General features: G+C 45.9%; 1 long non-coding RNA gene across 3 annotated transcripts; it reads right to left on the bottom strand.

Moving 5' to 3' along the window:
- Positions 1 to 9,090: 9,090 nt before the first annotated feature.
- On the bottom strand, positions 9,091 to 11,485 carry LOC118687468 (uncharacterized). 3 transcript variants are annotated; one of them, XR_004980332.2, is made up of 4 exons: positions 11,365 to 11,485; positions 10,228 to 10,326; positions 9,816 to 10,076; positions 9,091 to 9,644 (listed from the first exon to the last, which is right to left on the bottom strand). It is a non-coding gene; the product is annotated as an uncharacterized LOC118687468 (long non-coding RNA). The 3 variants fall into 3 exon arrangements; XR_004980331.2 differs by lacking the exon at positions 9,816 to 10,076; XR_004980330.1 differs by lacking the exon at positions 9,091 to 9,644 and having other exon boundaries at positions 9,698 to 10,076.
- Positions 11,486 to 17,964: the final 6,479 nt, after the last annotated feature.

Raw genomic sequence — 17,964 nt, 5'->3', positions numbered from 1 at the left:
TCTAATACAGGCTGAAAAAACCCAATTCTCTCAGCCTTTCAGTTAGGCCCTAAAACCAGAGATTTCACCTGAATAATAAAGGAGATTAGCTTTTGATGCCATGCCCCTTATGTTACTTGTCACCCCATATTCTCTGCCAGCAAACAATTACCAGCCATTCCTAGCAGGCTGACAGAAGGGAAGTGGATGGCTAGCAAAGATTAATAAGGCATATTGTTTGCTGTTTGCACTGGACATGAGCTTTATACAATTATCCCCCCAGTTAGTATGGAGTGGGCAATTATCCTGGCAAACAGTGGCACATGGAGGGCAGCCAGACAAAGGCAGCTCAGAGCCCCTCTGAATTCCTCAGGGCTGGCTGCCATCCCAGCCCCAGCCACGCTCCAACAAGGCTGCACAGTCATGGGGGAGCAGCAAGGGAAACAGTTTTCCTGACCTGGCAGCATTTAACAGCACAAACATTTTTCCTCACCACAAAAGGAGTTGAAATCTGGAGGGAAGAGTGTGTGTGTGTGCAGCAGAACGGAGTGGCTGGGGAGAGCAGTTTTGCTTCCCATCCTTCTGCAATGTTCCTGTTAGATTTTCACCTCCTTCATCCAAGTGAAAGCAGCATTTCAGCAGTGGAATGGAACAAAGAGAAAGTATAAAAATTGGAATGTCAAAGGACTTTTTCTTTCGTGACACCAAGTCCATATAGCAGGAGCCTCAGCTAGCTGAATCCTTCTTGGCAACAATTCCATTTCAGTGCATTTTTACTCACTTTGTCAGGAGAACTGTGAGCAGACACAGCCCATAGTTGACACAAAACCAAGGAATGACACAGCAGGGCCATTGCCATGGCTGTTTTTCCAGCAGCCAGGAGTGCTCAGGTCTGGCAGGGAGGGCACCAGGCTCTGCAGGGGCACTGCTGCACCTCCTGCCACGCCAGACCCCAGCCAAGCCTGAGCCACAGCAGAGATCCCTGGCAGCCAAGTGGAATCTGGGACAAATCCTGGGTGCTACCCAACCTGCACAGCCCTGCCAGCACAATCACAGAAATGACAGGAATTGTTCCAAACACTGACACTGCCTGTTTCTGAGGCAGGTGAAGGCTGCTCTGAGGTGCCCTGGTGCCTGCTGGATCCCTGTTAACCCAGGAGTGCCAAGATGCCAGAAGTTGAGATTTAAGTCATAATCTGGTCAATTCTATTTAGCCTTAATGCTTTCTCTTTTGCACCAAGAAAAAGGATATTTCTCTTATTATCTGAACACAAATGAAAAGACGATTTTGACTGCAGAACGTCTCACACTAAATCTTCAAGTAGCTCCTACCTTATGTACCTAAAACCCCAAATCTTCAGACAGAGATTGAATATCTACAGCAAAATTGATCTTTAAAATCCCCACTACTGAAATATTTCAAACATTGTCTCTCTAGCAATACCTACAACCAGTGTCTTGAAGGAAATCAGAGCTGAAAATATCTATTGATTATCAGTATTCCACATTTCCTAAGATAAGTGAGCTGCACTGTGAGAGCTGGGGCTGTGCAGTTGTGGACAATGCTTATTCCAGCCGGAATAATTTCACTGCCTTACTGAGGCATAAGTAAAAACTCCAGCAAAATAACCTCATGCCTCAACCAAATTGAAAAAGGGACAAATTCTCAGTTTAGTGGATCCAAGTTAAGAATGAAATCTAAAACTCAGTGATTTCTATGAATTTAAGTTGCTTTTATTCTGTTCATTTATTTTTCATTCTGGACACTTGTAGCCACAGACAGCTCTGTAACCCTCTTCTCCATCCAGTGCAAATATATACTAAGGAAATAAGAGTTCCCTTCACTCTAAGGAAACTCACTACATAGGCACATTTTCTTCCAGAAATTGAAGAAAGCTGGTATTTATCTTCTCCCTTGGTCTTTTTGTGTTTGATTTTTGGTGGAATTTCTGAAAGTAAAGAAATACAGCAAAAGATAGGAAAAAAATAATTTTGAATCTGCTTGAGTTAGCAAAATACACTGGAGAAAACAAGAGAAAGGATCTTCACACTTCCACACTTTTAAGCAGGAAACAAGCAGAGGGTGGATGCTTTTTAATGAGTGTGATGCTGTTTTTACCTCCCTGTTCTCTGAACACCTGTATTTTGGTTTTGACTGATAATAGCAGGTTTCCTGCCACTAACAAGGAGGTTCCTGTCCCTTCCCAGCTCATCTGGCTCTGCCCAAGGTACCTGGGCCTACACACACCAGGGCTGGCTGGCTGCAGAGCCCTGCAAAAGAGGTGTGCTCAAAGCACACACCAGAATATTTCCTGTGCGCTTCTCCTGCACTTCTGGAACTCCAGTCACACACCAGAATATTTCCTGTGCGCTTCTCCTGCACTTCTGGAACTCCAGTCACACACCAGAATATTTCCTGTCTGCTTGTCCTGTACTTCTGGAACTCCAGTCACACACCAGAATATTTCCTGTGCGCTTCTCCTGCACTTCTGGAACTCCAGTCACAAGGTCCCCCACAGCAGAGTGAAATCCATTTTAATGGGGCTTTGGTTAAATCAGTCACCTGAGTCCTTGCTGAGCCAGGCAACCCTATGCAGAAATACATCCAAAACCCAACTAAAATAATACAACAAACCAAAAAACCCAACAACCCCAAGCCCAATGGAAAATCCACTCCTGTTTCTGTTGGCAGACCTAGAAAGCAAGGCCAGAGGATGTTTGCAGTTGTAATCCCTTGCTTCACTGTCAAGCTCATCAGCACTACCCAAACATGATGCATTTTGGCTCATTTTGGCAGCACTGCTCAGTGCCTGCTCCTCCTCTGGGCTGCTCCACACTGGGAACAGCTCAGGGAAATAAGTGCTGAAAGTAAAGCCAGTGCTTCTGACTTCCACAAACTCAGTAGTGATGTCTCCCTCTGGTGATGACACATTCCAGCAAGGAACAGAGCTGAGAATTGCAAAGGAACACATCCAAGCTGAGTAAAAAGAAAGGAAAAACGTGCCTGGATTCCACCAGAACATCAATGTTTTCATCTCTTGTTTCAATCTGGTACTGTAATGAGAGAAGCCCGAGCTGTAAGAGGAGATGTAAGAGGAGCAGAAGTGCATTATGTTTAATTGTACTCTAGAAATTTTAAGATTAGTGCACAGAAAAAATACCAAGAAGTGAGATGTCTTAAAAAACTCATGTTATTTGTATTGTAAACATCAATCATCACACATCCAAACTCCTGCAAGTATGATAAATGCACCTCACCCAATTAATGCATGCTTTAATCAAATTTTAATTTGAATTAGATTACAGTGACAAAAGAAGCAAGTTTTGTGAAAAAAGATGGCCAAATTCCAGCCCTTTGTATTTTCATGTGTATTTAAACAAAATCAGTTGCACCAAGAGAGTAACAAAGTGAGGAGCACACCCTTCCTACTGCAAGAGGAACAGGCAGCCAAGGACATGCAGGAGACAGTGGAGAGGGACCCTCCCCAAAGTCTGATTTTGTACCTTCTCACTGAGTATTTCAGTCTTCCATCGACCTTGAGGTGCAGCCCTGTGAGATCCAAACCCAAACCAGCCACAAGCTTTGGGACTGCAGCACCAAACTGGTGTTGAGCAGTTTATTTGCAGTGTCTGATAAGTTTTTTTAAATCCTGCCACATTCACCAGGGTTTCAGGCCTCCACACCCACAGTTCCTTGAACAACTGCACGTTCTCTGCATCCATGTGCATTATGTAACACCATTCTCTGTGACTTCAGCACACATTGCCTCAGGTCTCCCTTGCCTTTTGTATTTCTACATCAGCAGCCTGAGCTTCTGATACCAGTCCACAGCTACACAAAATGTGCTTCTTTCATTCTGGCATTTCGTCCTATTTTCGAAAACATTTTTAGGAATGTGCCCAAGATTATAAATAAATTTTCTCAAGTACTGAGCAGTTTCTGATTTGGAAAATCTTAGCGTGTTATTTAGATGGCCACCTATGAGCCCCTAGGCAAATTTTCAGTACTGTGAACAAAGGAGACACTCTCCTTTCAGCACCACCAGTATTTAACATCCTTATACATTTTGAAATTAAGTCCTTGAAATTTTTGCTCTATCCCCAGGCACTCTTTAAACAAAGGGTGCCTACATTTACTGAGTGGAAAGATGATAGGAAAAACTTCTTACAGTGAAAACCACAGAAACAAGGAAAACACCAGTTTTAATTTTGAGGCACAGCTGGCAACCAAAGGGTCAGCACCTCCAGCAGAAAGGAATCCCTCTTCCACTCCTTTCCTTATTTATCCAACTAATTCCTGGACTTCACTTAGACAAGAGCACCATTTCTCCACTTTTGGTTTTGTTTGCCTCTAAATTTTGAGTAGTTTAGCAACAGCTGGTCTAAGCAAGGAAGTTACTAAGGGCTGGTATGACCCCTAAATGCCTCTGTTTTCTTTGTGGCTCTTTTACCCAACCACCAACACCAAGCTCTGCTCTTTCCATTACCCATAACTTGGACACACTATATTCAGATTAAACAATCCCAGTACTTTCAATTACTCCAGTCTAAAAGCAATCACTGCCCTCAGCCTTTGTGAACTTTACAACTTGTTGGATTTTTCTTGAAATGGGTCTGTTCTCAAAAGCCAAAGCCATGGAAAAAGAACTGAAACCAAAATCCACATGATCAAGCAACCATAACACACGAGAGCCCAAAAACAACAGGAGAGGCTGTGGCCATGCCTGACCCTGTGAACCTGCACATGGCCTGGAGCAAAGAGCTCAGAATCTCATTTTACATGGGGCATACTGCTCCTGCATTTGGAGCTAAACAGCTCAGAATCTCATTTTACATGGGCCTACTGCTCCTGCATTTGGAGCTAAACAGCTCAGAATCTCATTTTACATGGGGCATACTGCTCCTGCATTTGGAGCTAAACAGCTCAGAATCTCATTTTATATGGGCCTACTGCTCCTGCATTTGTAGGTCAGATCTCCACTTACAGGGCCAGATTTTACAACTTCATGGACTTGCTTCAGATGCCAGAAACTCCTTTACATTTGGAATAAGCTTAAAAAAGGTCACAGTTGAACTTCATTAGCTTATATGATGAAAACCAATTAAGCAGGCAGTTTCAATAGCTGCAGACATTCCCTCTATCTCCTACCACGTTTCCACCTCAAAAAGGAAGGGGCCTGAGTGGATTTTCTGTTCTAAACCTCTTTAAACACGGAGTTACTCAGGCTGACGTGAAAGTAGCAGGTCACAAATTTTTATTTAAAATATACTGGCAACACAAATTCAACAAGAAGTTTCTTACAGAGGTGTCATCAGCCTGCTCAGATCTGCATCCAGCCCTTAACTCTCATAATAATAATAAAAATGTCAATCAGTTACACTCTGATCATCCCTGTACAAACTGAGCACTTGTAGTCCCACAAATAGGACCACAAATAACTTCTATAACTACTAACCAAACACACAGATCATGTTGCTGCTGACAAAGATATCAGAGCCCTTCATTTAGATCCATATATGCAGGGCATTATTGCTACCAGTAGCCTTACTGACAAGAAATAGTGATTTTTGTGAAGGCAAAGGCCCCATGAAATGTCAATAAACTGTAACTTCAGGCAGCAAAGCTTTGGCAGCTTTGCTGGGTAACAGCCCCCTGTAGAATTATCCAAATTACATGTACAGGCACTCAGGATGTTCAGTAGCTGTTGCTGCTATGAGCTGAGCTAAAACTCAGTGCAAACCATCAATGCTGTGCAAAAGTACAAATGCTATCCCCAATCCAGCCTAAATATCTGAGATGCAAGACAAAACCAAACTGCAGACATGCCACCTTCACTCCAAAGTAAGTATATTCAGGTTTTCCCAGGAATTAATAGAGATATTTCCTGGGAATGGTTTTTAACAGGCTCTGCAACTGTGACACCAGGAAAGGAAAAACCAGGGGAGGAAAATCCTGATCCCCTTGGAGCTGAGAGTTTTTCTCCAGCTGGCAGCAGCCCAGGCCAGATTTTCTTCATGAACAGACCTTTACTTAATTAAAGAGTTTCATTGGAGTACAGAGAGGAGCCTTACAAGAACTATGCACAGTATTTTCTCTCTCATCCTCCTAGGAGTACAGACACACTCGTACACCCATCCTCACAGGCCTCCTGCAGCAGAAGCTACCAAAGATCTTGGCACAAGTGCCAAATCAAGAGGTAAAAACCACCAAAACCGTGCAATTTGCCGTTCTCTACTGCATAAATAACTACCTGAAATAGGCAGTTTTTTGGAAAAAAAACTCAGTTTTGACAACAAAGTGAGATGTGGCAGCCAGACCACAGAGAAAATAAATGTCCAACACGAAAATAAAGGAAACTCCTGTACACAGACAGGACAGAATGGCCAGAGGAGGAACTGTTAGAGCAGCTGATTTTGGCAGGGGATCCCATCCCCTGTGCTATTTCCTGCAGGCCCCCTTGTGCCAGAAACCCTGGTGGCCAGAGCCCAGCCCTCCCTCTGCCCAGCTCACTGAGCACCAGCAGAGAGCACCCACACTGAGAGGGAAAGGGGCAGATGAAAAACCTGCATCACCACTTCTTCCTGGCCCCACAAAGGGACACTGCCCTGGCAGGACCTTGTTTAAAATCCATGGAAGTCAGTAAAGTGGATGTTTGTAACTGTCAGCAGGGATACTTCTATTTATGTTGTTTGGGGTTTTTTTATTATCATCCATCAAGAACATTCAGGTTTTTCTTCTTCTCTGTTTGTTACAACCACAAGAGAGAAGATGAACACAGGGAACTGAGAGTGGTTCAGACAACAAGGCACAGGGCTGACCCCAGGTGAATTTAGCTTGTACCAATACACTGTTTCACCGTCCTCCTGTGCTCTCTCTGCTGTTGGCAGCATCCATAATGCTCTCATCACAACACTGCAAAATGGAATTTTGCAGAAACGTAACTCTGCAGGCAGAAAAAAAAGAACAGTTGCTGCAAAGTCTTTCTTCTAAAGTATTAAATGGTAATGAAAAGTCCAATAATTTAATATGATCAGGACAGAAATCTTTCAGCTCTGACATCTGCCCACTCCTATGACACAAAGGATGATCCTGATTTTTCAAAAAATCTCTCTTCATCTGCCTCCTCTCCCACCCTTTCAAAGCACCAAGTTATTCACCAACACTTGTGTAACTGGAAGAGAAAATGGAACCAATTTCAACATCCTCAGCTTCAAAAATTATCTTGTTCCCTTGTGCTGTATCATTTGCTCCCTTTGGAATCCTGATCAAGTACAAAACAGAACATGCATGAGCTTTGCTTAGCTCCAGCTTTTAACCCTCAGGCTTAATTCAGGGCTTGAGCTCAAAGGCCTTACTCCAGAACACTGAATTTTAGAATCACCGAGGTTGGAGAAGTCCTTGAAGATCAAGTCTGACTGTCAACCTACCAGCATCACTGCACCCTCTAACCCAAAACACACAGGAATTTTTACCTACACAAGATTTTAAATGCTGTCATTCTGATTTCAACAAAATAGTGGAACTCCTCTGTACACTGTGCCCTCTTTCTAAAAACAGCTTGAGCTTCCTGTCTCAAAAATTGGTCTGGCTTCAGACACTGAAATAGGAGAATGCAGAAAATTTCTCCTCCCGTCATCTGGCAATTCAACAAGCGCTAGAGGGCAGCAAATATCAGTGCTACTCTTCATAACAATTCTCATTACAGCTACATCCTATGAAGTAAAAATCAAGAAAAATGCAGATCAGTCACACAATGACTCTGTTAACAAACAAAATATACACACCTCTATACATGTTTAGCAATGTCCTGTCCTGGACAAGATGATTTAGGGAAAGAAAAACCACTCAGGTTTAGCCTCATCAAGAAACACTTACTGAAAATTGACACAGTTATGCTTTTTCCTGAAAGATACAGCACGCCCCAGATCAGAAATGCATGGTAATGTGTTAACATTTGGCTTTGTTGACTGCATTTGAAGACAGCTTTGTGATTATAGAAACTATCTTGGAATAATTCTGGCTTACACACCTAACAGCAGCTCAGTCCTTCCCTTCCACAACTTCCTCCTGCCCTGCCTGTGCCTGGTTTCTGTGCATTGGTAGAAAACTGTCTGGCTGCTCCCAAATCACCTGAAATGAGCATTTTTCTGCCTGTACCACCTTAATTACAATCCTAGAGGGTTTGAATTGGAAGAGTTTTGTTGCAATCCCCCTGCCACGGGCAGGGACGCCTTCCACCATCCCAGGCTGCTCAGAGCCCCATCCAGCCTGGCCTTGGACACTTCCAGGGATCCAGGGGCAGCCACAGCTTCTCCAGGCAGCCTGGTCCAGTGCCTCAGCACCCTCTGAGTAAAGAATTCTTCCAAATATCAAAGCTATATCCACCACCTTTCATTTCAAAGCCATTGGCACTGGTTCAGTCACTATAGGCCCTTGCATAAAGTCTGTAGGAAAAATTATCTTGTCAGGAAGGGGGAATCTGCAGCTCAGGAGTCCATGGCAGAGGTACAGCTCCCCTAAAAGGCAAAATGTCAGATTGGCAGACTCCCAAAATCTTTGCCATGAATCTCTCTTTTGCTGAGGTACCCCAGTCTCAGCAGTCCTGCACTTCAAGCCTTCCTCAGACACCAGCTATCAAAAGTGCTGCCAGCACAGGTGTCAAAGGCAGCACCCCTTCCTCTCACTCTGACCATTTATCTTTTTAGCAACAACCAATTCTTTTCATGGATTTCTGTGCCTACTTCATGGCAGGCCTCCTGCAGCAGAAGCTACCAAAGATCTTGGCACAAGTGCCAAATCAAGAGGTAAAAACCACCAAAACAGTGCAATTTGCCATTCTCTACTGCATAAATAACTACCTGAAATAGGCAGGTTTTTTTACGGCAGTTGCGCTTTACGGCAGTTACATTACAGATTACAGTCTCACATTACACATTACAATCTCACATTACAGCATTTACTTTTACAGCACTTCACCGTTTGGGGTTTTTTGTTGTTTTTTAAAAATTATTTATTTATTTTATTATTTTTTATTATGGTATTTTTACAGTTTTCATTGATTTTTTATTAAAAAATAACTTAACTTTAAAAAATAAAATAAAATAATACGCTTTAAAAATAGAAAAACTGAATTATTTTTATTTGGTGCTGCCCAAAACCGCTCCAGCTGGTGATTGTGGTGGTGTTTGAGGGTCCCCAGGACGATGGAAGAGACGAGAATCTTGACTCCACCTATCAGAAGGTTGATTTATTATTTTATGGTCTCTATTATAGTAAAAGAAAATGAGATATTAGAACTATACTAAAAGAGCAAGGAGACATCAGAAAGCTGGTGAGGAATGAATAATAAAAACCTGGGACTGCTCACAGCCCCGACACAGCTGGACCATGATTGGACATCAAGTAGAAACAATGCACAGGAGACCAATCCAAGACGGCCCTGTTGCTAAACCATCTCCAGCCCACACTCCACAGCCAGCAGATTGTTACTGGTTCCATTTCTGTTCTGAGGCTTCTCAGGAGAAAAATCCCAGCGAAATGATTTCCATCAAGCACGTCAGTGCCAGGTGATGGCACAGGCAGCATGGGCTGGCAGAGGTCACTGTGTCATCCCTGCCAGCCCAGGTGCCACAGCAAGGAGGAGAGAGTCCATCCTGTGCTCACCCTGCAATACAGAGCAATACAACACAACACACATATTAACACAAGATGACAACCTTTTTCTGTTTTCATTACATGTGGATTTATTGTTACAGGAAACCCAAAACAACAAAAGCACACAAAAAACAACACTCATCTACCATTAGCACCCCCCTCACATTACACACAAACTCACCATCACTCTCATCACAACTGCTAAATTACACCCCAGCAATCACTGGTCCTTGGAAACGTGGTTCTCGGGAGCCTCCAAAAAATCCTCCTGCTGACCAAAACCCCGGTCCCTGGACAGTCCACACCAAAACTCTGGCGATGAATGATGAATGTCACCTCGCCGACAGACCGGGACCGAGGGAAAAAACCCAGCCGGGGGGGAGGGCGGGAAACACCCCAGCAGGGGATTTTTTATTCTAAATTTGAAAATGAGTTGAAAAACCTGAAAAGCAAAAGTCACAGACACAAGGTTAAATCCAGTCAGCATGCGCTCCCACACGCAGAGACAGCGGACACAGACACAGGCACACGCTCTCACACACGCTCACACACTCTTCCCATTTTCCCATTTACACGTTCACTGCAGCCCTTACTTGAAACGCTGAAGAACGTGCTTCGACACATCTCCTGGCTGTTACTTCTTGATGTCAAATGGTAGATTCTGGGGAAATTCTGGGGAAGTCCTCGGGGACCTGTGAGACGACAGGAAGTGGTCAACGAGTGGCTACCTGACAGCTAGGACTTGTCCCTGCTCTGGACCAATACATTTTCTACCCAAAATCCCATAAAAGACAGATGAACAGTAAAGTTTTTATAACTGTTCTACCTAATGTGACATATAAGCCGATGCATCCAGTGCGAGTGTACATAGAGTGTAAGTACATACAGTATAAACCAGCATAGGTACACACAATGTAAGTACATCCAATATAAGCCAGGACTTGAGATAACTCTCGGGAAGATGAATTCTTGAGCACTATACCCTTTGAGAAGATGGAACCTATAGAACTACTGCAGTCATGTGAGGAGGGTGTAAGATGCTCCCTCTAGAAGTCCAAGAGAATGGCATGGAAAAAAAGGCACTACCAAAGCTGGCAGTGAAAAGGAAGACGGATGAGAACATCTTGTCCCTTTGAGACATTCCTGTCTCAAAGAGTAAAAATGTAAAGATGCCGGAATAAGGGATAGCCGGAAAGGAACGTGAGTAGAATACGGGCGATATGGCACGGAATAGTGCCGATAAAGCATCGAGACGTAACAAAGGCCTATGATGTGGAAGACAATGGACACAGACTACATAACACAGACACCGACAACATAGCATAGACACAGATGACAAAACGCAGAGAGAAGTGGCAACTGCCTGGCACTTTCCCCTTAGGGACCCAACATTCCTAGCACAAGATGAGCCAGAGGCTGATGATGCCAAAGGAAAGGAAGCCCTATGACCATAGCACGTGATGATGAAATGTAACTCGTTAAAAGAACTTAGTGCCAAAGCAGTTAAGAGGATGCTCGAGAGGCTCAGCAAGCCTAGAGAAGGAAGCGGACTGCCGGGTGACCAAGGCGCCGCCACCGAGCGCCTCTCGCCGCCCCCCTCCGGCCGCATGGTGGTTCGCTCCCCCCAGCGCGCGCCCCTTCGGCCGGGCGCGCCCACTCTCCGTGAAGGGGGCGGGAGAGGGGGCTAAGGACAAGATGCGGTGACGGGATCATCTCGCGCCGCCTCTCACCGTTGAAATCGGTGTCGGCCACTGGTGTCGGCCACCACCGTGGTGTGGTGCTTGAGCTGGTCCAGCGCTGACTCCATCTTCTGCCGCTTCACGAGGGACACCGACGTGTCCGCGGCTGCGGGGACTCGCGTGCCTATAAAGGACGGCGCGTGCCCGGAGGGGACCGGCCTGCGCGCGCTCCCGCGCCAATCCCAGCCCGGCTGGGCGGCAGCGACCAATCAGGAGCGCGGACACGAGACGGACGCGGCCGGGAGGAGCCGGGGCGGGGCGGCGGGAGGGAGAACGATTCTGATTGGCTGGCTCGTGGGCCTGGGGGTCGGGCCGGGCGGTCGCCTTGGCCACCCTGACGCCGCCATTCTCCCCAGCAGAGCGCGTCCGGAGCTCTGCCGGCCCCGGGACCTCCCGGCACCGGCATCTCCGGTCCCCAGAACCACCCGGGGGACTTCCCCACGGCCCGAGCTGCCCCCAAGGCGCCCGCCCCCAGAGGCACCCGTCCCCCGCGCCGCCGCTGCCGCAAGGTGGCGGCGGGCGGGCCCTGAGGGGAGGCGGCCGTGAGGGAGGGCTCGGAGCCGCGCCGGTGCTGCCTCGCTGCAGGAGCTCAGCGCGCTGTGCTCCCTCCCCTGCCGTCGTGGCAAGGTTCGAAATGGCTTGTCGGGCACAGCTCCAGCTGCCAGAGAGCCCCCGACCCAGCAGGGCAGGTGTTTTGGGCTCTTGATTTGCCTAAACTCTATTTAGGCTGTAGAGGAGGTGATCTTGTTATTGTGATTTTTCACCTGAGACAGAGGATGGCTGGAAATGTCGGAGAATCTGTTGCTTGGTTGTGTCATGGTGTTATGCTGTTCCCTCTTTCTGTATTGTTCCACTTGGGACAGCTGCCACAGAAGTTCCCCTTCCTGATAGGTTAGAATGTGCTTTTGTACAACCTTGTCGTGCTTTGCCCAGCCCAAGAAAGAATAATGCAAAGAAGCTTTAGGTTTAAGTGCTGTTGGAATTGAAACAGGTTCGTACTGTCTCTGGTTTCTTTGCCATGGAATAGGAGAGCCTCCCTTGTGAGTCATGGAATCACGGATTCCCAGACTGCTTTGAGCTGGAAGGGACTTGAAAGACCATCCAGTTCCACCCCCTGCCATGGGTGGAACATCTTCCACTAGACCAGACAAGGAAAGGAGTTCAGCTTGCAGCTTTTCTGGGACTTAATTCTTATGATGTGTGAGATTTTCACCTCTGTTTTTAAAACACAGCTATTCAGGCCATAACACCCTTCCTGTTGAATGTCAGTCCCCAAACCCAAAAGGAAATGTGTGGTTTCAGACCTTTTGCTGAGTTTCTCAGACTGTCAGTGACAAACCATTATGAGAACCCAGTGAAAGAGACAGACATGGATTTATGAAACCCAGTGAAAGAGACAGACATGGATTGATAAGTATAACTTAACTATTTTAATAACTCTTGTACAGTGCATGGTTCAATCATTGTCTCCTTCGCTCAGTTACATCAATGTACAGTACTTTATAGCAGTGTCTGCAGGCAGTACAAACAGAACAGATGCACAGCTCAGTCGCATGGAAATTTGTCCAAGTGACCTCTGCAGTGAGGTCTGCTGAGATATTTGTTTTGGGAAGTGCTCCTGTGGCTCCCAGCTTTACAGAGCTGTCGTGTACACTCCTGTTAAAATCCCAGATAACTGTAATTCCCTGTGATTTGCTTTCCTCTACAGCCCAGGACTAGGAGATGGGGTGTTTCCTAGCTCAACATTTGGTTTGATTTTCATTTTAGAAACTCCTTCACCTCCTGTGCTTGCCATCCTGCTTCCCTTCCCCCTCTTCCAGAGCCAGGGCTTCTCAGGAGGATTGTCCTCTTCATCCCTCCCTGACAAGGTGAGTGCCCTTCTCAGATCCCAGCAGGGCTGTGACTAAACCCAGGATCCCCCCTGCCTGCACCCTAATTCTGCTGGTGCCAGCAGCATCCTCTTTCAGATGAAGAAAACAGATTATCCATGGGAGACAGTCAGGAATTAAGCCAAAACTGAGGTGCATTGGTGCTCTCAGATGGAGACACGAGTTCCCCGATGCTGTGTTAAAGCTTTTTCCATTAGATGGGCAAGGACAGAGACAAATTTGGGCAAGGACTGAGCAGTGCTGAGAGAGAAAAGCCAACTGTCCCTGGGCTGTGGGCAGCTCTGGAGCTGTGTTTGCTTCACTGCTTTGCAATCAGGTTGGTCTGTCAGTTAAACAGAGATAGAAATGCAATGTGCCAAACTTGCTGTGGACAGGAACTACGCTGCTTGCTTGAGTTTTGAAATTCTGAGTAAATTTTGGGAGCATAAGCACTAATTCTGCCTCTAGAGAGAGAGATTTTCCTCAGTCCCTATTTACAGATTGTTATATATCAATGCACATAACCATAGTAGAGGAAATGTATTTGAATATGTGTATAGAGGCTTTGCCCCGGAGGTCCCAGTTGCCCTCGATGGGCTGCAGCTGCAATGTCCTTAATTGGGCTGCAGCTGTAACCAATGAAGATGACCGGGATAAAAGAGGGCGAGTAAGCCAGTCAGGGAGAGCCTTGGAGGAGCCCTGACCTGAGAGAGAGCAGTGTGCAGAAGAAGGAGTCAGTGAAGATCTACAGTCATGTGAACACTCTGAGGAGGTATGGACTTTGGAAATCTAATAACAACACTATAAGACTCTAGAAATACTAGAACGACTATGAGTGGTGATCCCCACGTGATAGTTAGCAGAACATTAGACAGCCGAGAGCTGTGATGGAACATAGCCTTTGGGTCAGGGAGCTGTGAAAGAGTATGGCCTTTGAGCACGGAGCTATGTGTGTTGAACATGGCCTGTGAGTCATGGAAAAATGTGGGTATTGAACATGGCCTGTGAGTCATGGAGAAATGTGTGTATTGTAATTGAACATCTGTACAACTGTTAACTTGTGTAAAAGAAAAGGGGGAAATACAGTAGAGGAAATGTATTTCAATATCTGTATAGAGGCTTTGCCCCAGAGGTCCCGGTTGCCCTTGATGGGCTGCAGCTGCAATGTCCTTAATTGGGCTGCAGCTGTAACCAATGAAGATGACTGGGATAAAAGAGGGCGAGTAAGCCTGTCAGGGAGAGCCTTGGAGGAGCCCTGACCTGAGAGAGAACAGCATGCAGAAGAAGGAGTCAGTGAAGATCTGCAGCCATGAGAATACACCCAAGAGGTATGGACTTTAGAAATCTAATAACAGCAATATGGGACTCTAGAAATACTAGAACAACTACACATAACCTTATGAAGAAAAACAGGAAGTCAAGAGCAACATCCTGTGCTAAATTAGATGGTTTTTTTTCCTTGTGCCCATTTATTTGGAGTTAAACCTGCCCTTCCCAGTGTGCTTTGGGGTTTCAGCTATTTGGGAATCATTTCAGCTGACTTTCTACAGTGAAAACGTGAAGGTGGGGACGAGTGACCAACACCCTGGGAAGGGCTGTGGGTGTGCCTGGGACGGGAACAAATGGTCAGGGTTTATCTTCTCCTGGTTTGAGGCCGAGTTTGGCAGCCCCACAACATTGCAGGGCAGGATCAGCGGCCCAGGGAAGGGCTGCACAGCTGCCCTGAGCCCAGGCCTGTGCATCAGCAGCAGTGGGCAGGTGGAGCTCACCTATGTCCACGTTCAGATCCCTTTGTTTGTCACTCCTGCTCCTTTCTAGGTACTGAGAGCTCATTTCAGAGACAGCACCAACTGGTCTGTGGATTTAAGGAAGAGCCAGACTTTGGGAATGTGTGTTGCCATTCCAGCCTTGTCCAGTGAGGGGGCACAGGGGGGACAGGGAGTTGTCACCGGGCTGTGCTCATGGGCTGCAGGGGACACCTGCACTGAGGAGGAAATGGAAATGGGGCTGCCTTAGGCTGCCCAGAGGGGTCCTTACTCCCCATCCCTGCAAGTGTCCAAGGCCAGGCTGGACAGGATTTGAACCACTTGGGCTTGGGAAAGGCGTCCCTGCCCATGATGGCGGTGGGACAGGATGAGCTTTAATGTCCTTTCCTTCAACCCAAAGCACTGCAGGGTTGTTCCTGCAGCCTCATTCCCGTGGTGCAGGCTCCAGGCCCTGAGCTGGCCCCTCCTGAGCTGTGTGCCAGGCCTGCTCTGCCAGCGAGGGCTGGGAGCAGGGACAGCCCTTGGAGAAAAGCTCTGGGGGTCTTTGTTTGAATCCAGCCCTTGTTGTACGTCCAGCCCCGAGGGAATCCTGCTCTGGTCGCGTGCACGGAAAATTTCAGTATAAAATATATAGTTATAAAAAAAATACTTCATGCAAAATTAAAACACCTTTCCCAGTGGGATATGGTCTTATTGTCAACCCTTCCCAACAGTGTTTGAGGAATTGTCACTCTGATGGCAGCTGGAGCCCAAGGGGAGCTCTGCTGCCTCTGGCCTGGGCTGGGAATCATTGCTTTCGTTCCCTTTTTTCTGCACTACTTAGGGCTAAGAGCTGAAATAAAGCAGAGAGACTTTAATGAGCAGAATCAATCCTTTCCTGGCAGCGCTTCATGATTTCTTGGAGCTCTGACTCCCCTCTGCTTTTCTGGAATGGAAACAAAACAGGAAGTTTGGAGTTGAACTTCAAGCTGTAGTTAAATTACAGTATTCAGTGAATGCTCTGGGAGTAGAGCTAGTTTCAAAGGGATGGGTGATATCAGTAAAAAGCAGATGAATTAGTAGAAATGGGGATCTTGTGGATTTGGGGCCTTTTAGCTTAAAAGGCACTTCAGAATTTTTACGTGTCTTTTATTGCTTGTGTAGGTTTGGTTGCATTTTTTTTCCCCCAGTTGTGTTTCTTAAAATGCCTGTTTAATGAGCTATCTGACACTGCTGGTACAGCCCCCCATTCCAGCAGGAATTATCCAGAAAAACACTCACCTCCAGCTGGTTTTTCTCCACCGTGATCTTGCTGTACACTGTTCCCCTCATCACCACACACCTTCTTCAGCTCCTCTCTGTTGAGGGAGAAGAGCTGAGCTCCGGTGAGGATGCCCAGGTGTTCCACGGTCCTGGGGAGACACAAAGTGGGGGATGATGGTTGTGCTGCAGTGGCCTCGTGCCAGAGGTGAGGAGTGGGAGATGGGAGGCTGGGAGCTGCACTGGGGTCGTATCACGGGGCCCTGGGGCTGTGCCAGGCTGGCAGCTGTGATTCCAGTGGCATCTCAGGCCGTGGGTTTGATTTGTGGATTGTTTTTCTCCAAGAAAATGTTTATAAGAAAGAAAAGGAGTGAGTTTGGGCTTTGAACATCCTGGTTCTAGAGCCTGGGTTTAATAGGGTTGAAATCTAATTTACACCACAGGCTCTGTAGGTAAATCCCAGTGACTTGTGCCAGGTGAGATGGTGCCAGCAGCCTCCCCAGCTCCTTCTGCAGGGAAGGACGAGCGTTTGATGTGGCAACAGAGCAAATCTTACTCTTTGCTGAATGACTTGGCCTCTAGGCAGGCTTTGACTTCTTCAGTGCTGGATTCAAAGGTGAGGGGCACAAAAACTTGCTGAGGCTTTTCCACTTTGAAATTCCTGTGGGGAGACTGAATTGTATTGTTTGTGATCTTCTTTAGCAGCTCGTCGTTCAGCTCATCCATTTGGTGAATAAGTTCTGCAGAAACAGGTAGGGAATGAAATCAACTCTTCAGTCAAAAATCCCATTAAATGTGTTGGTGGGGAAATTGTAAGGAAAATGGGGGTGTGGTTCAGCATTTTTATTCAGTCTGTAAATACAGCCCAGGAAAGGGCTTGCTTTTGTGTTTTAGATCTGGCTGCTCTTGAAATATACTTTGCAGCTAGAAATAGAGCACTTTAAAATAATATGCATAGTCAGCTGTAGCTTAAAGAAACATTCATGAGAACTACAACTGCTGTGACCTAGACCCAGATCTTTACAATAGTTCTGAAAAGTATAGAAACATGAAAGTTATGAAATTTCCTGGCTAGATGCATTACTTAGATTGTCTGCTTATGACTGACAGACTTATATTCAATTTGATATAATTGGACTGGATAAATTGCATTTTATATCCCTTCTTTTCCAAAGAAGTATTAATGTGAAGTCTACTGGCAGTCAAATTTTCTTTCTTGTCCAAACCTATTAATGATTAATTTCAAGTAAAAAAAAAAATCTAATAGGTGTTGAAATGTATCTATTGAAATAGGTAATTTGGTTGAATAAAAAAAAAAGAAAAATGAATCCACAGGTTTTTGTGTGTATTCTGTTAGACTAATTGTCTTCAATGATGTTTTTGTTTTGTGCAAGATGGAAAAACTTTGGAAGAGGGGATTAAAATCTCTGTGCTTTTTCTTTCATGAGCCAGAAATAAAAAAAAAAAAGTCAGGACAGGAGCATCTCTTTGAAAAGAGATGTGCAAGTATTGAAGCTGCACTCATTAAGAAGCCAAGCTTGGATCTTGCACAAGCTCATTGTCATGCAAGATGCCAGCTCTCATTCTGGGAGTCTGGGAGCTGAAGCTGAGCTGCTGAATGCTGCTGAGGCATGACCTGCCCAGAGGCACCTTGTTGGTAATTTGGGGTTTAAATACTGGAAATTGAAGGACTAGGGAGCGGAGGGAGAGAGAAGATG

This window comes from Molothrus ater, chromosome 6 (assembly GCF_012460135.2).
Source record: "Molothrus ater isolate BHLD 08-10-18 breed brown headed cowbird chromosome 6, BPBGC_Mater_1.1, whole genome shotgun sequence".
In the NCBI taxonomy this organism is placed as follows: domain Eukaryota; kingdom Metazoa; phylum Chordata; class Aves; order Passeriformes; family Icteridae; genus Molothrus; species Molothrus ater.
Note: the sequence above shows the minus strand (reverse complement) of the source record. Positions and strands in the feature narration are given on the sequence as shown.